At 34.9% G+C, this 24,378-nt stretch overlaps 1 long non-coding RNA gene across 1 annotated transcript in view; it reads left to right on the forward strand.

The window, feature by feature from the left end:
* Positions 1–24,378, forward strand: part of LOC123613269 (uncharacterized) — a 340,111-nt gene that overhangs the window by 76,630 nt on the left and 239,103 nt on the right. The gene's annotated exons all lie outside the window — the stretch shown is intronic.

The raw sequence follows: 24,378 nt of genomic DNA on the forward strand, positions 1-24,378 counted from the left end.
TTCAAGGTTCTGTTTGGGGGTGTTGAGATGGGACATTTTTCTAACATATTTCTGTTTCATGGAAGAACTAATATAATTTTAAGTGTGGTGTTTAGCTAGGGCACCAATGATTCTTGGAGGTAAGCACTCTTTGAAATAAGAAACAATATTTTTATTCGTGCCTCCCTGCAATAATGTGAGGAAGAGGCTGCCGGTGAGAAGGAAGCCATCTGTCCTGGTAAACTCATAAAAAGTTGTAATCATCCAGTGAAAGGAGAGGCAAGAATGAGACATGGTGCTTAGAACAGGAAGATTAACTAAAAGCTCCACTGGCAATAATCTATGTAACCATTCTCCCAAAATGACTTGAAAAATGACTTTCCCCTGCTGTTTCCTTTGCTATCCTCAGTTTGTTGGCAGAGGTTTTCTGTGCCTTTGAATAGCTTTCCAAGTGCTGGAGTTGTGTCATTAAAGCTTGATTTCTCAACATTCCAATAAACCCAAAGCCACATTATCCTAATAGTAGAAACTCAGTGTATTGGTTTTCGACTATTCATAATAAAGATTTTTAAATTAGAGTTGAATTGTTTCCACCTCACAACACAAAAGCAAAGCAAAGCAGTAAAAACATTTATTTCCTCTGCAGTAATATCTCTTGTCAATACTATTTTAGTTGTCAAAAATACTTTCCACCTCCAGGTGAAAGGTAAATTGATGCAAGGAAAGAAAAAGACTGAAGTTTCCACCAATGTGCTTCTTAAAATTAATGTTTTATTTATTTTGGTGTGTGTAGAAAAGTGAAACAAGAAAGGTCATTTAGAAAGGATAATACAATGTAATCTTCAACCAAAGAAGGTTTAAGGACAAACTTTTAAGAGAAAAGTAATATCTTTGGCACCAATAAAAGAGATGTCAGTGGGTGATTATGAGGGGATTGGAGGTAAAACAGTGAAAGGAAAAGGTGGAGGAAGCCAGCTGAGAGGTTAGATTAGGGTCATAGAACTCAGAAAAATGGAAGAATCTTGGTGAAAACATCAAGTACATTTTGAATAGTAAAAGAAAAATCATTACAATTCCAAGTTCTGACTCAGGATTTTAAATACTTGAAACTTCTAATTCAGAATATTAAAAAATAGTAAATGCAGTGTCCTTTTAATAGAGTTTTATGTGTCTCATAGCCCTTATATTGCTATAAACATTTTTTCTTTCTTTCATAATTATTTACACAGTTTGCTCTCAATATGAAGTCAAATATCATTTCATTACTTTTTGTTAGACCTTTATGAAAAGATTACGCAATGAACTAATCAACAAAAGGTAAAGCTGACATTTAAATAGCCATGCACCTTTTGGCATAATCTAGTGTGAAATTCAAAGCAATAAAAGATTCAACCAGTGCCTGCCTCTCACTGTCCTTGCCCAGGCTCACAGGATACAAAAAAATCCACCTCAGAGGGTTGACACTTTCATGGTTGAATTCCATGTCCTTAGACTTCTTACACATGTAAGTGTCCAACATCCAAATGATCTTTTCCAACCCAAAGTATTTCTAGGTTACTCCTTTGAAAATCAGGAATGCATTTCCTTACTGGCACAGTATCATGAACTAAAAGAGTCCAAGGTGGACCCATCAAAGTGTATCTGTGTAGGTGTAGCATACACAGAATATTATTTGGAGACTGTCTTACTGAGTTTTGAGTTGGCTTTGGCAATGGCATGTGGAGAGACATGGAGTCCAGCAGAAAACAGAGAAAGAGCAGTTCTCCTTATTAGGGGTTCATTGTTAATCATGGGGAAATGTTGAAGTAAGAAATTTGAAATAAAGATAAAACTCTCATGACTTCTCCACTCCATGCTCATGGTCTGGTTTCCCTCTGTGGCATCTCCTCAGGTCCCACAAGGCCTTCAAATAGTTTTTAAGAAGGAAACCATCTAATTCTGTGTAACTGGTTTTGACTGCTCTGTTACATCTTTAATTTTCTCAAAGGATTAAAAAGGAATACGTATTAGTCCAAAGATCTGTGACTGAGAGAAGTGTAATAACAGAAGTGCAGACGTTCTGTCGGTGAAGGCAGACCCTGCATCAGGCACTGTGCTGATCACCATGTGTGACAGACAGGCCACATCAGTCCCCAGGTCAAATCCAGTTACTTCTTACTTGAGTGATTTTTCTCCCTGATAAACCCTCCTCCTCCTTGAGGGTGAAGTTCAAATGTCATGTCATCTAGCACAACATCACAGCCTCTGAGCACCCTAAGGACTTGGCTGTATTTTGATTAAACCAGAACTCTATATTAAACAGGAGGATGAGGAGAAAGGAAAGGGACGAGGTGGAGGAGAGAAAGGATGAGGAAGGAGAGACAGAGGGGAAAGATGAGAGGAAAAGAAAAGAAAAAGAAAAAAGTTTTCTCCTTTGCTCTCTGGTTTTGCACCCATGAGCACAAATTCATATCTAATAATATTAATATTTGGTGATTACTTATAATGAATTTAGCCTTTTAAAAAAATAACTAGATTTAACATTTAGAGTACAGAGTTTTAAATATTAACTTCAACCTGTGCATATTTTTAGAATTTCTTTTTTGTCAACCTTATTGAGACATAATTTACAAAGAATAAACTGATCTCATTTTAAGTACAAAGTTCAATCAGTTTTGGTGAAAGCATACGCCCCTGTAACCACCACAATCAAGATTTAGAATGTTTCCATCACCCAAAAATGTTCCCTTGTGTCCTTTGCACTCAGTGGCCCCACCCCTCCCAAACTCCTGGCCTCAGGCAACCATGGATCTGCTGTCACTGTAATTAATGCTTTTTTTCTAGAATTTCATAAAAATAGAATCATGTAGTTTGTACTATTTTGTGTCTGGCTTATTCTCTGAGCATAATATTTTAAGATTGATCTACTATGTTGCATTTACATTTGAATCATACCTTTTAATTGGTATGTAGTATTCCACTGTGTGGCTGTACCACAATTTGTTTATCCATCCACTTTTTGATACACATTTGGATTGTTATAGAGGTTTTTTTTTTTTATTAATCAAAGTATAGTCAGTTTACAATGTTGTATCAATTTCTGGTGTACAGCATGTTTCAATCATACATATACATACATATATTCCTTTTCATATTCTCTTTCTTGCTATAGGTTACTACAAGGTATTGAGTATAGTTCCCTGTGGTATACAGTAGAAACTTGTTGTTTACCTATTTTATATATAGTAGTGAGTATCTGCAAATCTCAAACTATCAATTTATCCTTTCCCACCCTCTTTCCTCACTGGTAACTATAAGTTTGTTTTCTATGTGCACTGTTTCTGTTTTGTAAATAAGTTCATTTGTGTCTTCTTTTTTTTTTTTTAGATTCCACATATGAGTGATATATGATATTTTTCTTTCTCTTTCTGGCTTACTTCACTTAGAATGATGATCTCCAGGTCCATCCAAGTTGCAACAAATGGCATTATTTTATTATTTTTTTATGGCTGAGTAGTATTCCATTGTGTATATATACCCCTGCTTCCTTATCCAGTCATCTGTTGATGGACATTTAGGTTGTCTCCTAGGTTGGCTGTTGTATATACTGCTGCTATGAACATTGGGGTGCATGTGTCTTTTGAATTAGCATTCCCTCTGGATGTATGCCCAGGAGTGGGATTGCTAGATCACATGGTAATTCTATTTTTAGTTTTTTAAGGAATATTTATACTGTTTTCAGTAATGGCTGCACCAAACTACATTCCCACCAGTCTATACATATCTTTGATTAGATAAAGAAACAAAACAGTTCCCTAAAAGAAAATCTCAAGGATCCTGTTCCTTTCATACTTTGCATACTATTTACCTCTTTTCTTACAGACAGTATCTGTGGCTTAATTTCTATTTTATGGAAGAAGGGCTAAGAAATAGTCTGGGCTTAACAGGCTTTCCAGAATTCCCATTCCTTGAATTACCCTGAACTATCAGACAGTTGATGAGAACAGGGGACTAGAATTACATTTATCAACATAGTCACATTTTTGACTTTTAAAAAATTTATTTCTTCCCTCTTGTCTGCCATTTTACATTTCCACAGTAATGTCAATGTTACATCAGACATGACACAGGCTGGACAAAGGTCAGTTTCCAGAAAGGTGGACAGAGAGGGTACAGTGATGATAAATCAGGTCTCATGAGTTATATTGTATGTGTGTATGTATACATAATGCATTATCATAAATGCATCTTATTTGATTTGAGCATTCAGCTTACTTTGTATATAGGGCTCACTTATGCCAGAAATGAACATTCTGGCTTACATAATACTGAAACAATGTTTCTTAAAGGAATGCCAGCATACTTGCCCCAAATTAAAAAAAAAATAATCCTTTGCACAAACTACGGTAATTATTTCTTTATCATCTCCCATAGTGGACCATGTATTTCTGGAGGACAGAAATATTTTCTGTTATCCTTGGACTTTGCAGTGCTTAGTGAAATTCTTAATGTAAGACAGATGTTCAATAAATACTGAATGACTGAACGGAAATTGTCCAAATGTTCTGCTTTCTTTAGAGTATTTTCATCCCTTACTTTTGGCTTTGCAGATTCTTGATTAGTGATGATTAAATCATTAATTCAGTTACACAGGAGCTCCCTTGGGGCTACTGGCAGGGGCTACTCTGCAGTGGCGAGGTCAGCAAGAGCCATCGCTTGTGAAGTCACTGTGATGGAACGTTCCTCTGTACCTCTGGACCTCATTTTTTATCTAGCAGACATGTACCTAAATGGATGATCTGTTGTGATTTTTGTGATACTTATCTTAGTCGCTTTAAGGGAGCTCAAAGAATGTTTAACAGATACTCCTTATAAAAAGCAACAAATCATCTCTGCATCCATCACCTGTTGTTTTACAATTTATCTGTGTTGTGGGGTCCTGTTTTTATATCAATTTAACTAGATACACTTACTGCTCAAGTAGTACCTTCATAAAATATTTCCCTACTGTTCTTAAAAGTCTAAATTATAAATATACAAGAATTTAAAGTGGACCTTATTAAACTGAAAGTAAACTTAAATCTTCTTGTTCATTTACCTTATTTTTCCCATCTTCTCGTAAAACGTAGTAGATTCTGTAGGTGAACAGAAAAGAAAGATAACCACGAAAAGGAAGTTTTTCTGGTTTAGGATTCAAGAGAGAAGTATGTTGGTCTTCCAGATTCTGTAGAACCCTCTGGACTGACCACAAGCAGCTCTCTCCCCTCGCTGGAGATGAACCTCACTGCCCCTGGGGCATTTTGATCGGGAAGTGGCATCTCCTCAGGGCCCTCCCCTACCTTCTTCATTGCCTCTAGGTGAATCACCAGTAAAGTATAGCCCGTGGCCTGGAGGAAATAGATTACACACAGAAGGAATCGCAGGAGTTGGTAACCAGACACCAACAGCACCTGAGGGGACGTGTGTAGGAGGGGTGCAATGGAATGTAGATGTATGCAGTGCTTCTCATGACTAGTCGGGGACCAGTAGCATTGGAATCACCTACAAAGTTGTTAGAAGTGAAAGTTACTGGCCCTACCCCAGACCTATGCATCAGAAACTCTGGGAGTGGCACCTCACAATCTGTGTTCTAACAAGCCCTCCAGGTACTTCTGATGCCAGCAAAAACGTGAGAACCACTCTTACTCTGTATCACGTCACATCCTTTTAGCCTCACTGTACCAGTCCCATCCGCAGCTGCTCTGCCTGGACTCGAGCAGGCTTCCCATGACTACATCCTGACAGTGCCTTGCCCTATGCCTGTGTCCTGCAACTCTTGCCTCCTGTCCCAGGGCTAAGGCTAACTTTTGGATCCCAAAGGTGCAAAAGTGTGGAATTCATCTTAGTGATTTTGCATATGCAATCTGAAAGCATGGGGAATTTCCAGCTTCACCAAGGACACATTTTTGACAAATGGGAGATAGATCCTGGGATATATTATTCTCACTTCCTCCCTCTGGATAGACTCTGTGAGATGAAGTTTGTGTGGTGTCTTCGAGACGTGTTCTATGAGATGAAGCAATCAGTAGCCATCAACTTGATAACATGTTCTTGTAAGGTACCCTGCTTCTTTCCTCACTCCCTTGTCCCTCAGGTCAGTGCTCTGGGATTGTGTTTTCCTAAAATAGCTATAGCACGGAAGCCTTTGCTCCAGGCACTAATTTCTGGGGGAACCAGGCTAAGACAGAAGTCACCCAGGACCTGAGACTCACTGTCGTATCATTGCTGCAGGTCTGATGTATACTTGCTATATATAAAATGATATGCAAAGTTAGTGTTTCTATAATAAAGTATTGTAACATTTTTATTACATTAAACATAGTCAAGGATAAAGCAAATGCCTGACAGAAAAATAATATCAAATATATGCACTTAATTTCCTATTTCTTACTGTTAGACTATTCTAGCAAATACTCAATGAGATGTTAACATGTTATTATCTCCTTTGGCTTTTCACCCCCACAAAACTAAACAGGGCTATGAATTCTTTAATAGAATTGTAAGCTTCTGTAGAGCATTCAGGATTAAAGAATATATTTCTTCTGCATTGGATTTACCCTTTTAAGCAGCCTGATTTTTATGCTTTTCTTTTTTCTTTTGGATTTCTTTTGTTAAGAGTTACTCACATTGTAGACAAGGTAATCAGAGTATACATTTCCATTTCCTCTTGGGACTTAGTAAATCTTGATAGAAGTTAAGTTCCATTGTGACCCAGTGCCCCACGAGGCAGAGATGCTCATAGAGAGACGTGTAATAATTATGGAGATCCACCTAAGTAAGGAGCAGGGATGCTCAGTCACTTCTTTGTTGTCTGAAAAAGCCACTGGGCTTCCTTAAGTGCCTGCATCTCTATAAGGGAATGGCCCAGCTCTGAGAAAGTATTTCTGACACCAGGTCATCTTTTGTATTACAACTTGGAAGATGATTTGAAAACGTCTCTGAAGTGACATACATCCTTAACTTGCTTTGCCAAAGTATTAAATTTCCTATTAGAAATTCTTTTTTTTTTAACTTTATAATTTTTAAATAATTTTTTGAGATATAATTGACATACAACATTGTGTAAGTTTAAGGTATATAATATGTTGATTTGATACACTTATGTATTGCAAAATGATTACCACCGTAGGTAACACCTTCAGTCAGGTCACATAATTACCATTTCTTTTCAGTGGTGAGAACATTTATCTTCTCTTAACAACTTTCAAGTAATAATATAGTATTAACTATCATCTCTATGATGTACATTAGATCCCCTAAATTTTTCATCTTAGAGCTGATAGTTTGTGTTCTTTGACCTACATCTTCTCCATCTCCTGGGCCCCAGGGAACCACCATTCTAGGCTCCATTTCCATGAGTTTTGCTTTTTTAGATCACATATAAAAGCGATACCATACAGCCTTGCTCTTTTTCTTCCTGACATACTTTACTTAGATGTCACAAATGCAAGGACTTTTTTCTTTCACATGATTTTATAGTATCCCATCGCATATGTATACACCACAGCATCTTTATTCATTCAGACATTGATAGATACTTAAGCAGATTCCACATCCTGGCTGTTGTGAATAACGCTGCAATAAACATGCTTGTACAGATGTGTCTTTAGATCCTGTTTTTATTTCCATTGGATAACCACCCAAAAGTGTGATTGCAGGATCATATGGAATCTCCATGCTGTTTTCCTTTAGTGGCTGTAACCAATTTTCATTTTCACTAATAGGGCATAAGAATAGTTGCTCCTTTCTTCAACACAAACTTTGGTTTCCTGGAGTATTAAAATTCTCATTATACTTAGGAAGAACAATGCAACTATATTATTATTTTGCTTATAAATTAATAGATACTCAAGACCTAAGGTTAGATAAATCTGGAAAGAGAGGAAGAAGAGAAAAATGTTTTAAATGACTTTCTCTGAATATTCAAAAAGGCTTTTTTTTTTTTTGTCAGTTTTTTCCCATTGAAACCACCCAAAAACTATTTAGCTCAATGTATGTTCTCTGAGGCCTCTATACCTAGGCCAGTATGGTGTATTGGCACGTGCATTGAAGTATTTTTCTTGCTTTCTTAGTCTGTCTCATAATTCAGTGTTCATGGCCTCAACCCCACCCTCTCTCTCCTTTCAGACAACTACCTGTTCTGCAATGAGCATTTCTCTGTTGTCAATTCCAGCTGCATCCTACAACTTATCTCTAGTTAACCCTCCATCTCTGACTTATCAGATCCTCATCAGATCTCTGCACAGATTTATGAAAAAGACTTACTCCAAATGATGATCAGTCAGTAATGATGTCCTCACTAACTCACAGCCATATCCCTAAAGTTCATGCAAACAAAGTGGGTAATTGAGTAACTGATAGAGCTGTGTATGGGAAAGGGGAGTGTGTAGGGAGCAAGTCTTTGGGATTTTATATCTTAGAAATGGGAAGGGATACAAAAGAGAAAAACCCATCAGTTGACTGTGCGAATAGGACAGACTAAAACAATACAAATGCCACATATTCTGTCTTTTTAAGAAATCCTACTGTATTATATACACATTTCCATGAGTTTCCATAGATCACTTTTAATAATAATTTTTAAAGTATTCATGCAATTTACATATACTGTACTTGTTTTAAGTCAGTCTCTATATGTGGCTCTCTTGATTTTCTCCAGTTTCTTAAAGCTAAATCTGGTTCTGCATAAAGTAGTCTTCTTGTAATTATTGTCTAGGATACATAGTCCCGAAGGTAGAATTGCTGAATCAAATTGAATTAACATATTGTCTTAAGCCATGTATTGTTTATTACAAAGCAAACATCTGTGTTCAGTTTTATTTCCTTCACCACAGTCTCACAAGCTTTGAATGGTTTTGTTTAAGCAAAAATTGTTTTCCCCATAGATGAAGAATATAATGATTTCCTGAGAAATGTATATTTTCTACCACTTTCATAACTGACAAAAGTGTACATTTCCCTTGTCTTTATACTTTTTGTTTATATAAATTATTTGTTCATAATTTTTGCCTTATTTAAAACAAAGAACAAGATCCTATTATTTTTAATAAACACATATAAGCACTTTGAAAATCATGTTTGATGCAAATATTTTCCAAAAATACTACTTCTACACTAATTGCTTTCATGTGTACAGAGTTTTTTATTATCTTGTATATATTAACCTACTAATTTTTTGTATCTTTTTCCTTTCCCATTTCTAGACGTTGGCTTACCATGGGATGAATTCTGTGTTCATTGTCTCTTCTCTGTCTATTCTCATTCACAAATGATGTCATTTGCCTCATATTCCTTTGGTTTTAAATAGCATTTACATGTAGGTGATTTCTAAATCTTTTTGCCCTAGTTCAACTCTCTCCCTGAGTTTCATATACATGTTCAACTGGGTTTAATACCCATCCATCCTTCAACTCTTGACCCCTAAAATATGCAGCCAGATGGCAGAGTCAAGCCTTTTCTTGGCATAGGTCAGATTACATGATGCACCTATGTAAAACCTTCCATTGTCTTCTTATCCCGCACAGACTGTAATCCAAACTTCTTGCCCCCACCATCAAGGCTGTAGATGGCTCTGCATTACAGGTCCACGTTTACCTCTTTGTTCATACCACTATAGTTCTCACTGGTTTTTCTGTATTGACATTACACATTATTCTATCCTCAAACAAGCTAAGGTTGTTTTTTCTCCTGCTGGCCTCTGGATGAAATGTTTGCTTGTTTTTTGAGGTACAGTTGATTTACAATATTATGTTAGTTTCAGGAGTACAACATAGTGACTCAGTAGTTTTATAGATTTTAATCAATGTAAGATTATTTCAAAACAATGGCCATAATGGCCATATTTCCACATTCTGCATAATATATCCTTGTTGCTTATCTATTTTTTACATAGTAGTTTGTATCTCTTAATCCCATACCCCTTTCTTGACCCTTGTCCCTTCCCTCTCCCTACTGGTAGCCACTAGTTTGTTCCATCTGTGAGGCTGTTTCAACTTTGCTATATCCATTTGTTTTATTTTTGGATTCCACGTATCAGTGATCATATAGAGTGTTTGTCTTTCTCTGACTTATCACACTAAGCATAATACTCTCTGGGCCTATCTATGTTGTTGCAAATGTCAGAGTTTCATTTTTATGGTGGAGTAATATTCCATTGTATATGTATATACATTTTCTTTATATGTTCATCTTTTGGCGGACACTTAGGCTGCTTCCCTATCCTGGTTATTTTAAATAGTGCTACTGTAAACATTGAGGTGCATTTATCTTTTCAAGTTAGTGTTTTCATTTTCTTCAGATATATACCCGAGAGTAGAATTGTTGCATCATGTAGTAATTCTATTTTTAATTTCTTGAGGAACTTCCATACTATTTTCCAAAGTGGCTGCTCCAATTATATTCCCACCAACAGAGTACAAGGATTCCCTTTTCTCTATGTTCTTGCCAACATTTGTTATTTATAGACTTTCTGATGATAGCCATGCTGACCAGTGGGAGATGATATCTTACTGTGATTTGAACTTGCATTCCCTGATGATTACTGATGGTGAGCATATTTTCATGTACCTATTGGCCATCTGAATGTCTTCTTTGGAAAAATATCTATTCAGGTCTTGTGCTCATTTTTAAATTATTTTTTATACTGAGTTGTATGAGCTGTGTATGTATCTTGAATTTTAACCCATTATTATTCATATCATTTGCAAATATTCTCTCATTCCTTAGGTTGCCTTTTCGTTTTGTGAATGGTTTCCTTTGCTGTGCAAAAGCTTCTAAGTCTAGTTAGACCCATTTGTTTAATTTTGCTTTTGTTTCTTTTGCCACAGGATGCAGATCCAAAAAAAAGATTGCTGTGATTTAAGTCAAAGCTTGTTCTGCCTATGTTCTGTTCTAGGAGCTCAGGTCAAACAACTTAGTTTAGTCTATTTTGAGTTTATATTTCTATATGGTATGAGTAATATTATCTGATTGTATTCCATGTAGCTGCCCAATTTCCTCAGCACAACTTATCGAAGAGATTGACTTTTCTTCACTCTTACATTCTTGCCTCTATTGTCATATATTAATTGATCATAATGTGTGGACTTATTTCTGGGCTCTCTGTTCTGTTCTGTTGATCTATGTGTCTGTTTTTGTGCCAGTATCAAGCTGTTTTGATGACAGTAGCTTTGTAGTATAGCCTGATGTCAGGGAGTGTGATACCTCCAACTTTGTTCTTTGTTTCTCAAGATTGCTTTGGCAATTTGGGGGTCTTCTGTGCTTCCATATAAATTTTAGGACTATTTGTTCTAGTTATGTGAAAAATGTCATGAGTATTTTGATAGGGAATGCATTAAATCTATAGATTGCTTTGGGCAGTATGGATGTTTCAACAATATTAATTCTTCCAGTCTGTAAACCCTGGATATATTTCTATTTTTTGGTCTCATCTTCAACTTCCATCATCAGTTTATTATAGTTTTCAGAGTTTAGATCTTTCACATTCTTGTTTAAGATTATTCCTAGGTATTTTATTATTTTTATGTGATTTTTAAATGGGATTGTTTTCCTGCTTTTATTTCTTGTTACTTCATTATTAGTGTGTAGAAAAGCAACAGATTCTGTATATTAATTTTGTTTCCTGCAACTTTTCTAAATTAATTTCCTAGTTCTAATCGTTTTTTGGTGGTGACTTCCGGCTTTTCTATATACAGTATCCTTTCATCTGCAAATATTGACAGTTTTATGTTGTTACTTCCAATCTGGATCCTTTTTACTTCTTTTTCTTACCTGGTTGCTGTGGCTAGGACTTACAATACTATGTTGTTTTTAGCTTCTTGTGAGTGCTTCTGGAGTTCTTTCAAATAATTACAAGTAAGTATTCTTTTTTTATCTACCTTTTTTAAGATACAAAAGGTGGCATAATATAAATACTGTCTTGACTTGTACTTTCTTCATTTAATCATATATCCTGAAGATGTTCGGGGAGTTCTGATTCTTTCTATAGATGTATCATATTCCCATTGAGTAAATACATTATAATCAGTTTAACCAGTCCTAGTCCCCTATCAGTGGAAACTTGATTTTTTTCCCATTCTTTCACCTTTAATAATGACAATACCATAAGCCGCCTTATCCATACCTCCTTATGCACATAAACAGGTCTCTAGTTCACTACGCAAACTGGAATTGCTGTCAAAAGGTATCTGCCTTTGTACTTTTGATAGCTATTACCAACTTGCTCTCCATCCAAATTACATGCCTATCAGCTATGTATGATAACAACTGTTTTTTCACAGCTTTGCCAACAGAAAGTTTTATCAAGTGTTTGGATTTTTGCCAATTTAATAGATGAAAATGAGATAATTTATCTTATTATGATTAGTGGCTGAACATTTTAAAATATGTGTAAAAGCTATTTTTATTCTCTTTTCTACAAACTATAGTCTTAGCCAAAATTTTTCTATTTAGTTCATGCATTCATTCTGCAGATACTTACTGTGTGACTTGCAGTGTTCCATATGTTTAGGATACAGCAAGTGTATTTATATAGATGATATATATTGCAGAAATACTTAGGTTTTTTGTTTTGACTTATGTTTTATTTCCCTTTTGTCCATGGATAGGTTTTAGTATGTAATTTAATTTTTATTTCTTAACTTTATCAAAGAAATTTCTGTACCAGCTTGCATACAAAGTATATAACTTTTGCACTACTGAATGAGATCCTCTCACCTTCAGGAAGTATTTTTGTTGCCTTCAAAGAACTGCCGCTGTAAGGTCTCTTTTCACTCTCTCCTCTGTTCTTCCTCTTGTGCACCTTCTGCCAAATCTCACCTACTTATGCTGTCAGTACATATGTATTTGTTAAATGTATAGTATATCTCTCGCCTAGTTTCATTGAACATGGAGTGTGTAGGAGAGACCTTTATTGCTTTTATATAATTTCCAGGAGGAATAGGTGTAGGAGTGGGGAGCTGATAGACAGCCACATTCATACCAGAAGTCTCTATACATTTATTTATTTTTATAAGATAGATGTAATTATACACCCCTAAATTGCCATGGTTATAAAAGCCAGAAAAACACAATTTTGGCTGCTCCCACAGAGGCTGGATAAGAGGATTCATGAAGGGAAGATTCATTCTTCAAGGGCACTGATATTGAAAGTGAATTCTCCTGTCATAAAATTACCTAGGGGGGATAAGACACAGAATTGCAAAGTACAAAATGTTAGAGAAATTCTGAGTTCTAAGACAATGTAATTCTATTTAAGATACCTCTCTAGTATCTTCACGAACAAGAGTAAAGATATAAAGATTTTTAAGATGCTTATACCTTCAGTAGAAATGAGAATCACATGAACTTTACAGCATTGATAATGATTAAATATAATATTTAGCTATGGCTTGGAAAAAAGTAAAGTGAAGTTTCTGTTTCTTAATTGATTTTTTTGTTTGAGAACTATTTGGGAGAGGCGTTAGATCTTGACACTCCCTATTTTGTGTAGCATATTTACCTAGGCAGGTTGAGAGAATTAGTGATGAAAATGAAGAGGAAAGGTTTAGATCACTATTCTTCCATCTAACTGAGGGCGCATTCTGACTGGTATTTCCTCCTCATGATGAAATGAATACAGTCAACATTTGACTTTTGAGGGGCATGTCCACCAGTTTACACATAGTGGTGGTTCAAAAACAAAAAGTAAGTAGGATGGTCTCTTTCTCAGCCAGCCTTACTTTAGGGTCTGGCAGTAGCCTTCTAGAGTGGGTCATTGCTCTCCTCTGACTGGAAGGCTGGTGGTCCTCAGTACAGTTGATGAAGACAAGAGGGGAACTGAGTTAGGACTCATATGGTTGATACCTTGAGAGCTTTAGTTTTAACCTACTAAAGTCCACCTAGCTCTACTTTCTATACATTTTTAATACATTTTTGATTTTATAATCCATTTATTCAAACAAAAAGTGAAAGTGAATTTGTTTTCTACCTTTGTAAAATGGGGACCTCATGGATAGAGTTCTGAAATGTGAGATTCCACTTAATCTAGTGCCCTCAGTAATAAGAGAATTAGACAGTGCTATCTTTACTTGATACTAGCAGAGTAAGGCTTGCAAGAAAAAGAAACCCTGTTGGCATTTGCCGGTTTGTCAGGCTGTAGGTTTTCACTGTGAGGTGATGGACATAAAAGTGCACAACTTATCTCTGCTATCTGAGGTCCAGAAATCCTAAATTCAGTAAATGTAAACTGGGTTTGTTTGTTTGTTTGTTTGATTATTCTTTAGAAAAGCCTTTAGTAGAAAATAGTGTAACTAAAATAATACATGACATAGTTTTAAGTTTATGGAACTGACTGTCATCTCTAAACCTAACAATGAGTAATGTCTTTTCAATTGCATATCCTTTTTCTTAATATTAAAGGTATTTTACCAAAGGATAGCATCCTCTGGTCTTCACTACAGTACTAACAGAATTTACTAATGGTCCAAACTCTTTATCTCTATAGCCAAATAAATGTTTTTGAGAATTAAGTTAAATCAGTGGGACACTGACACCCAGGTAATGAAATAACATAAAACATCTTTATGATTCTAATGGGCAAAATTTGATTACCTACTGTGCTCTCTGTCTCTTAAATGTAGGCGTTAGTGTTTTCAATGGTATTACACTCCCCAAAAGTAGATGGTCATGTACTGAATAATGATCAATAAAAAACTTTATTTTGCATGATACTACTGAAAATGATTTTTTCTATATCTGAGAAATATGCACTACATCTAAATTTATTGTACACACAACCTAGGAAATCAATTAATTAAAATAATCATTCTGAAAATTCAGAACAACACACCATCACTGACTAAGAATGAAATTTGAAAACAGAACACTTTGTGCCTAGGATAATAAGTGAGTGTTCCATGCTTTGAAATCAGCAGAGAGTTAGAAAATAAGTGATTTTAATTGTGTACATGTATTCTAATTGAATGTTCTAGACTTAGTGTGCTAATAATCACACTAAAAATTAAGTTATTATGTATATATATAATATAATAATTTTAGTCATATGTTCTTTATCACTTGAGAATTATGCATTTTTCTAGTGTTCCCATATTTTTCACAATAAATACTAGAATATTTTCTATTATACAATACTTAGATAATCAGTGACTTGATATTTACTCTTAAGTATGAATTCATGATATTCTAGGAATTCATCATTCTTTAAGAAGCATTAAAACTGCAATTAAAAGGTGGAAAAATTTAAACTACGCACTCTAAAATTCAGTTCAGGCACCCTGGAATTTCTGTCAAGGTGTGTTTCCTCTCAGATTAGTACCATAGACTTACCCTAAACTGGTCTCTGCTTCCTCTTTAAGTTTGTTGATGTATAATATATTTTAAAACTTTGATGGAATTTAAAAATATTTTTATTAGACTGTTCATATCAATTAGATATGGCTCCAAAAAAAGTTATCATATTTACTTTTAAAGCATATGATTGAAATTTTATCCTAGAAGCAAATACTTCATATCTCTACCCTCATATATAACCCTATATTATTTATTCCTAGTCTTTCATTTGTTCATGTTCTGCATACAAGTATAGCAAATCAGTGATCTCCAATCCTGAGGTTCATTGTTTCCCAAATGCGTAAAATCGAATTACCTCCTAAAATGGGCGATCTTTACTTCTTTTTTCACGTTAAGCATTAGAAGATCATTCACATTATCTCTAACAGTTTTTCACATCACTTTTTAAAAGTTAAAAAGAACACTTGACTACTTGAAAATCAAGGGCTTAAATATCTTTGACTTGTTGAAAACCTTAAATCTCCTATATTTCCTCTGAAAAGCATTGTCACCCAAAGCTGGCTTTAGGTGTGGGGGTATTTATCCAGTAGCAACATGACTGTATACATCTCTCACTGCCCTCCTTGCCAACTCCCTACCCCATTTATTGGTAAGAGTCACGGTTTTGCTATGAAATATTCATGTTTGGAATGTCAGGCTGCTTCATCCTGTCAAGTAGATGACAGTTAGCCCGGAAGGCAGCTGTGCATGTAAATTAACCAACCTTACTTTATCTGCCCAAGAACATCTTCTGTTTCGTTGGGACTGAAAAAAATCCAGCCATTTTCCAGTGCACTGTGCGGTGAATTTAGACCTGGGAGACTTTTGTAGATTTGTCTGTTTTCTCCAGTCTAACAGGACAGTTGATATTATTGTCTTGTTGAGCACTTTGTGGAGCCGTCTATGGATAGAGAAAAGTGCTGTAATTGGCTATTTTTTTACAAAAATTTTGGAAGGGTTTGTTAGATTGTTCAGGAACACACAAATACACAGAGAACTTTGTTGGCTCCCCATTGCCTTGTACTCTTGGTTTTCAAACTCTGATCCTTGAAAAGCTGCAGCAGAATCATCCTCCCAATTAGAATTCTGGGGTTGAGGCCAAGGAAACTATTTGGCGCATCAATTTTCATTGGCAGTTTAAAGTCCAAACACCTTACCTGACATCTTTACAGTCTGGTTCTAACTGATACTCTATTGCTCCTGTTGGATTACTTTACCTTCCAGACTCACTAAACTTTGCACATTCTTTGAAATGCCATCCTCTTTGTTTCCTCCATGCCTATGTGGTTTTCTCTGCCTAGCCTGCTCATCGGCTTCTGTGTTTGAAAAACTCATGTTCATTCTCTAAAACCCATTTCAAATATTCTATTTCTGAGTCTATAAATCTGATCTTCTATGCACCTACAGCTCTTTGTATTTCTAGCATCACATTTTTGTACATTAGGCAGCAATTAGGTATTTGCTAATCTGATTCACTGTTGGGTTTTGAATTCTCGAGGACAAGAATCATTTCTCTTTTTTAAATCCTTCTAATTACTGAATATATTTTTTAATAGCATTTATTCTATTTGTAACAGTCTGCCACACTCAAACTTTGAAAGTACTTCAAATATTATATGAAATATAGATGCTTTCCATAATATGTAATGTGACATTTGCAAATTTACTCCCTTAAATGTATCTTTTAATTTAGAGTACATTTTTAGAGCTTTCCAAAATTCACACTTAGCAAATCATGAGTTCATAAATTTCACCTTTATTCATTAAAGTATGTTGGACAAAAAATATCCCTTTGTAGTCTTGAGATACCTGTCAGTCTGAGATACCTGTCAGTCTCTTGTTATCACTCAGATTCAATTTGCAAATTATTTTGAAGAGATACATAATTTCTTCAAAAGCTGATGTAAGCTGTTGTCTTCTTTTAATGAACCATCAGAGATCAACTTTCATCACCACTTCTCCACGTTGAACCAAAACCATTTACTTTATATAAGCTTGCAAATAAGAAGTCTGTACCCTGAATCATTTCACTGTTGAACAATGCTCACTACCCAGATACCTTTGTATATTTTTAATATAACCGTTTCAGTGTAAGTTGATTTTCTTTGGTCCTATTCTCAGAAAAGATGGAGAACAGGAAGTGACCATTCTCTCCTTAACAATCTCCAGACTTAACAATCTCTGTTTCTTTAGCCTCTGCAATAGCTCCTATATTCCAACTGTTAAACATCTATGTAGCTCATCTCTCAACACTATCCTGACTGCAGTAACTTGTGGATTTCATAATACATTTCTAGGTAATTCAGTACTTCTTTTGGAATGCTTACAAACAAAACTGCATTTTTCTATGGGCAATGTAGTAGCACTTTAGAATCACATATGTTGCAGAACACTTTTCACTAAAAACTCTTCCATGTGCCTCAAAGGTGATTAATGTAAATAATTAAAAGTGAAAGAGGTTGTTTTATTTCCTTTTTTGGTAGTCCCTTGCTAGTGCAGAGAAATGCAACTGTTTTTACATGTAGATTTTTATCCTGCAATTTTACTGAGTTTGTTTATTCTAACTTTTTTTTTTTTTTTGGTATGTGGAATCTTGAGGATTTTGTACTTATGATATGTCATATGCAAACAGAGATAATTTTATTTCTTCCTCTCTGATTTGGATGACTTTTTTCTTTTTCCCATTTATAAAACAATAAAAAAGAGTAAGAGCATAAAATATCTATAGACAGAACTGTAAAACATTGAGGAAGAATTAAGGAAGACACAAATAATGGAAAGGCATTCCATTTTTATAGATTAGAAGACTTAATATTATTTTGAAAAAAACCCATATTATCCAATCTACAGATTCATTGCATTTCTCATCAAAATCCCATTGTCATTTTTTTTACAAAAAGAGTAAAAATAATTCTAAAATTCGTATGGAAATACAAAGGACCTCAAATAGCCAAAGCAATTTTGAGAAATACCATATGGTAAAACAGTATGGTACTGGCCTAAAAAGACAGACAAATGAAACAGAATAAAGAACCCAGAAATAAGCATAGGCATATATATTCAACTAATCTTTGAAAAGGGTGCCAAGAATACACAATAGGGAAAGGATAAATGGTGCTGGGAAAACTGGATATCCACGTCCAAAAGAAAAAAAAAAAGTAATTGAACCCTTTTCTTATATCATAGGCAAAAAATCAACTCAAAATGGAGTAAAGACTTAAATGGAAGATCTGAAACTGTAAAAGTCCTAGAAGAAAACACAGGGGAAAAGTTTTATTGCATTGATTTCAGCAGTGATTTCTTGGATATGATGTTAGAAGCAGAAGCATCAAAAGCAAAAATAGACAAGTGGCACTACACCAAACTAAAAAGCTGCATAGCAAAGGAAGCAACAGTGTGAAAAGGCAACCTGTAGAAAGAGAGGAAATATTAGCAAACTAAATATATGATAAAAAGTTAGTATCTAAAATGTGTGAGGAACTCATGCCCTTCAGTAGCAAAAAATAAAACAAAAACAAAAAAACCCCCTCAAATAACTGATTAAACATGAGCAAAGTGTTTGAATAGATAATTCTCCAAAGAAGCAATACAAATGGCTAACTGGTATGTGAAAAGATGCTCAGTATGACTAATTATTAGGGAAATACAAATCAGAACCACAATGAAATATCACCTCTTACCTGTTAGGATGGTCATTATTTTTTAAAAAAAGGGTACCAAGTGTTGGCAAGTATGTACAGAAATTGGAACCCCTGTATATAGTTGGCAGGAATATAAAATCGTGCAGATGCTATGGAAAACAGTATGAAGTTTCCTCAAAAAATTTAAAGAAGAATTGATGTATGATCTAACAGTCTCCTAGATATTTATCTGAAATAACTAAAATCAGGATGTGAAAGAGCTATTAGTATCCTTATCTTCACTACAGCAGCATTCGTAGTAACCAAGACTGGGAAACAACCTAAATGTCAACTGACAGATAAAGAGATAAATACACACACACATACATACTTAAACACTTACATATAATGAAATACTATTCAGCCTTAAAAAGGAAGGAAATCCTACCATCTGAGCCAACATGGAGGAGACTTGAGGACATCATGCTAAGTGAAATAAGCCAGTCACAGAAAGTAGCTTATATGAGATATCAAAAATAGTCAAGCTCGTAGAAGCAGAGAGTAGAATGGTGGTTTTCAGGGGCTGAAGGTGGGGAAATGAGGAGTTACTATTCAACAGATACAAAATTTTAGTTATGCAGAAGCAAGCTTTAGAGCTCTGATGTATAATGTTGTGCCTGTGGTTAACAATACTGTTTTGAATATGTAAAAATGTGTTAGGTAGATTTATTTCCTGTTAAATTGTCTTACTAAATTACAAAAGTGTATGAGAGCATATCCTATGGATACTTTTGTAATAATTTTGAGGGTGTAAATGTAGTTAATTAATTTTACTTGAAGGAACTTTTTGTAAATGGATCACTGTGCCAACTCCAACAACCGCAAATAATTAAAGTCTAGATCTACTGAGTTTAAATGGAATTTAAACAGTTCAAGTTGGTTCTGTAATCAACTTAAATTTACAAATCCATAGAAACTTGGTGTAAAAAGAGTACAAACTGGCCTTGAATAGATCACTACATTAAGAAAGGTGGTGGAATAATGTGGATACAAACACATTAATCCTGTTTTCTCATCAGCTGTGCCTGGTAACCAGACATCTATAAGCAGACAGCTGTGGCTCCATTGTGATCTTTGGCCACGAAGAGATTGTAACTATCCACATGGAAGGAAGTTTCAGGGCCTCCAATAGGACTGGGGATCATAACCCTTAGAAATCCCCCTTTAGATACAAAAGTGTGATCATTTCAGTTTTAACTTTTTCTTTCTACACACTCTGCTGGAGATCTTCAAAGGCGGATAAGTGGTAGACACTCATCCCAGTTCACTATCACTCAAGAGGTGTTGGAATAACAGTGATGTTTTAGAAATCGCAGTGTTCCCGAGGTGGCAGCTGCTTGGATTTTTTATATTCTTCCTTTATTCTTGACAGAACACTGGTATCCTAAGAAGTAGCTCCTTCTTTAATGGTGTACTCCAAATTGCATGGAAAATAGAAGGCCTCCTTTTCCCACTGTTCACGGCTTCTCCAAGAGCAGTGATAATATGTGCAGAGGTCAAGGGTATGTAGCTAAGGGTGAAAATTTAGATTTATAAGGAGATTTGAATTTGTATGTGTTGGCTTTAAAGTAATGTCTGTTCTTTGGTCTTTTTTTTTTATCAGTATATAGTATATTTTCTCTTATTGTCTCAGAATCTCATTAGCTAGACTTTTGTATTGCTATGAAGGAAACACTTGATGTGAACAGATGTGTTAAGAAACTGGGTAGAGAAGAGAGAGAGAAGCATTTTCTAGACCTCTGAGAAGTGCCTTGTCTGATGAAAAAATTGTCAGTATATCTGTCTATGGAGAAAGAGAGAGAGATGAAAAGGAATGGTTGGTTGTGAGGACTAGTGAAGTCTGAAATCCAGAGGGCAGAAAGTCGGGAGGAGAGAGTTATGAACAGACTTAAACCCTCATGAGCGCTGGATGAAGCCTTTTTCGTAAGTCATCAGGAAAGGAAGACTCTGTAAAGGGAAAACAAATCGTGATACAACAGTTTTGGGGGGAAGCCTGAGCCTTCTTCTAAAGGGCTTCCACTGACTAAGTCTGGTGCACCACTATAGTCTTACAGCCAACGACTGCTTCAAACTATAATCACTTCTGCGTATTCCCCTCACAGCAGTACCCGTGTTAGAGTTTCTTTGAACAACTAGAAGAAAACGTATGTTTTCTATTTTGTATGTTACAAAATGGCTGCTATGCCCCCTTCCATCCTTGTAGTAATCAATTGGACGCATCAAAAAAGCCATCACAGACAGATCTGTGTCTTTCTGGATTTTTCCACCGGACGTCTTCCTCCTTCAGGGTCCTCAGGTTGCTCTGGCTACTGCAGTTGTGAAAACAGAAATCAGAGGTCTGATCGTGACCACTTGCAGGCTAGCCTGTAGATCCAGCTGTGAAAACTAGACTCTTAAAAAGAAATAAAAAAGGATGGTGTAAAATTTGAGCTGAAAAGAATCTTAGATATCACTGTACTTCCTCATACATCATCAGTGAGCTTAAGTGCTTTTTCCATTGTCAAAGTGCTAGCTAGTAGTAAGAGTCATATCTCATGGCCTTATCATATTATATCGTATCATATGTGAGATTTAAGAACACAACTTTATGATATTTACATGTGGAAACCAAGGAAAAGAGAAGTGAAATAAGTTCCTCAGGTTCCCGTTAGTAAGAGAGAGAGAATTCAATGCCGGTGGCCTGATTTCAGATACCACGTTTTTAATCTCTGTGTTCTGCTACCTACCTCAGACTAGAATAGGCATCTTGTGACTAATGGTAAAGTAATGTTTTTTCCAGGAGTCTTGTATTTATCATGGAAAAATCATCCCAAATTACTTTTACCACATGGTAGTTATGGAAATCAATCATCAAATGCTTTGTTTCTTTAGTTCCATTTCTTTTTTTTCCCTTCTAATTCTATTCTTTCTATCCCAAGAAAAATACCTGAAATGTATTGCTGTGTATGATTTGTTCCCATTTATTATCTACCATTTCTTCTCTCTTTCTGTCTGGGACTTCATCAGGTAGGTTTTAGTGACAAGGTTTTTCAAATACTCTGGGATCCTCTCTTTACCTTCACTAGGATTCCTAAATATAAACCAGCAGATTTTCAACCTTACAATTGCTACCCTTTCTAAATACCTGAAGCCTATAATCTTAATTTAATATTCTTTCCTAAATCACACATATTTAAAATCTTTAGACATAAGAGATGCAAAAGAATTGGCATTTAATATGAATTTTATTATTTAAATTTACTATTTTCTAGCATGACATGGAATCCTCAAACTGATATTCCTTATAAAGTTGGAGTTTTTCCTGTAGATATGATTCTATTAAATTTTCCTAATACAAATTAATTTTCATCAACAGTTATTGGAAGGATTATTTCCACATGAAAAATAAAATTGTATTTAAAAAAGTAAGACAAAGTGATAAACACAAAATAAATGTAGTTAAGCAACCTAGGATATGGTTATGCAAATGCAGAAAGAAAAGGACACAGCTTTTTAACAGCTTTGGGATAATAATTTACGTATCATAAAATTTCACCTGTTGAAAGTATATAATTCTTTGGTTTTCAATATATTTAGAGTTATGTAACCATTAACATAATCTAGTTTTATAACATATTCATCACCTCAGAAAGAAATTATGAACCCATTAGCAGCCCTCCCCATTCACCTCTCTGCCTAGCATGAAGTACTCATCTACTTTCTTTGTCTATGTTTGTCCATTCTGGATATTTTACATTAGTAGAGTTAAATAGTGCATGGCCTTTTGTGAGTGGCTTCTTTCAATTAGTGTAGTAGGTTTATCCATGTTCTAGCATATCTCGCACTGCATTCCTTTTAATTGAGGGTAATTTTCCATTTTCTTGATATACTGTATGTTGATATCTGTTCAACGGTTGATAAGCATTTGGTGTATTTCCACTTCAGGGCTACTCTGAATAATGCTTCTCTGAATATTCATGCATACGTTTTTGTGTGAATGTGTCTTTTAATTTTATTTAGCGTATATACCTAGGAGTGGAATTATGGGTCATCTATGTTTGACATGTTGTGAAACCGCAAAACTGTTTCTTGTAAGAAATATGTACTCAAATCCTTTTACATTTTTAAATTGTGTGAATTGCCTTTTTTATTACTGAGTTGTAAGAGTTCCATGTGTGTTCTGAATACAAGTCCTTTATCAGACATGATTTGCACATTTTCTCCCATTTTGTGGGTATTCGTTTTACTTTTTTGATGATGTTCAAAACTAAGGATATATTTCTGATTTTTTAAAAATCCATCAATTTCTTTAAATACTGACATGACTCAAAATTAAATTAAGTAGTTAATTAACTGAGGAAGAAATAGTGATACTAATCCTAGGATTATTTATTGTAAATCAGAAGTGGGTAGAGAACATAGAATTTGACGGCTATGGCTTGGTCAAGGACCATTGAAATGAATGGCTTGGTATTCTAAAATATTCTGAATGAGGTTTGTATCTGCTTTTATGCATTAGGATTTTTGTTTCTTTTCAGCTAATACTCTCAGATAATGTATATAAGGATGTTTATGGTAAGACATCCGAACGTTATCCCAGTTTTAGTTTTTAGATGTAATAAGATTCTGCATACTGAATTTTTTGTTTTTCTAATGAGATTTGGTTAGCCCATTCGCTAGCAAACTAGGACAAATTTTTCTGTAATTAGTATCATAAATATTTATAAACGACTACAGTCGACACAATTTAGTTTTTCTGAATTTTGCATAAATGCTACCTTATTCACTGTGTCAAGCATTTCCCTTGCAAATGAATTTTTTCCTACTAGTGCATTCAGAATCAATAAGTCTCAGGAGATTTCCTACATCTATTAAACTAGAGGTGACAAAATGCTGTCAAAATAAAATACAAGCAGATTCCCAATGTCAACATTTGTCTGCATTTTATATATGTTCCTAGAAAAAGAGAGTCTTATCACAAAACTATCATAAATAATAGTGGTGCAGTCTACTACTTTATTTTATCCTGCTCTGGTTGACTTACTCATTCAATTAACTAAAAATGCCCACAACTTTAAACTTAGATATCTGAAATCATTCATGGTAATCTAGAGTTACTTAAAAGTCATCATTTCATCTGTGCTCTTTGTGTCAAGATGGTGAGGGGTTGCATTCTGCACAAATTTCGCAATGTGTTCAACTTTTTCAGAAGCTATTTACCAGTCAACAAACATTTATTTGAGGATGCAGTTGTAGTCACAATAAATGGACAAAAATTACAGGTTTGCCATTTTTCTTTACTCCATGGAAATTGTGTATGAATTCTCTCAATTTAAATAGTGGAGGTAATGGGAATAAAAAAGAATCAGGCCATTTTTCTACTTGGAAAAAGCAA

Source organism: Camelus bactrianus, chromosome 3 (genome assembly GCF_048773025.1).
Source record: "Camelus bactrianus isolate YW-2024 breed Bactrian camel chromosome 3, ASM4877302v1, whole genome shotgun sequence".
NCBI classification, from domain to species: Eukaryota; Metazoa; Chordata; class Mammalia; order Artiodactyla; family Camelidae; genus Camelus; species Camelus bactrianus.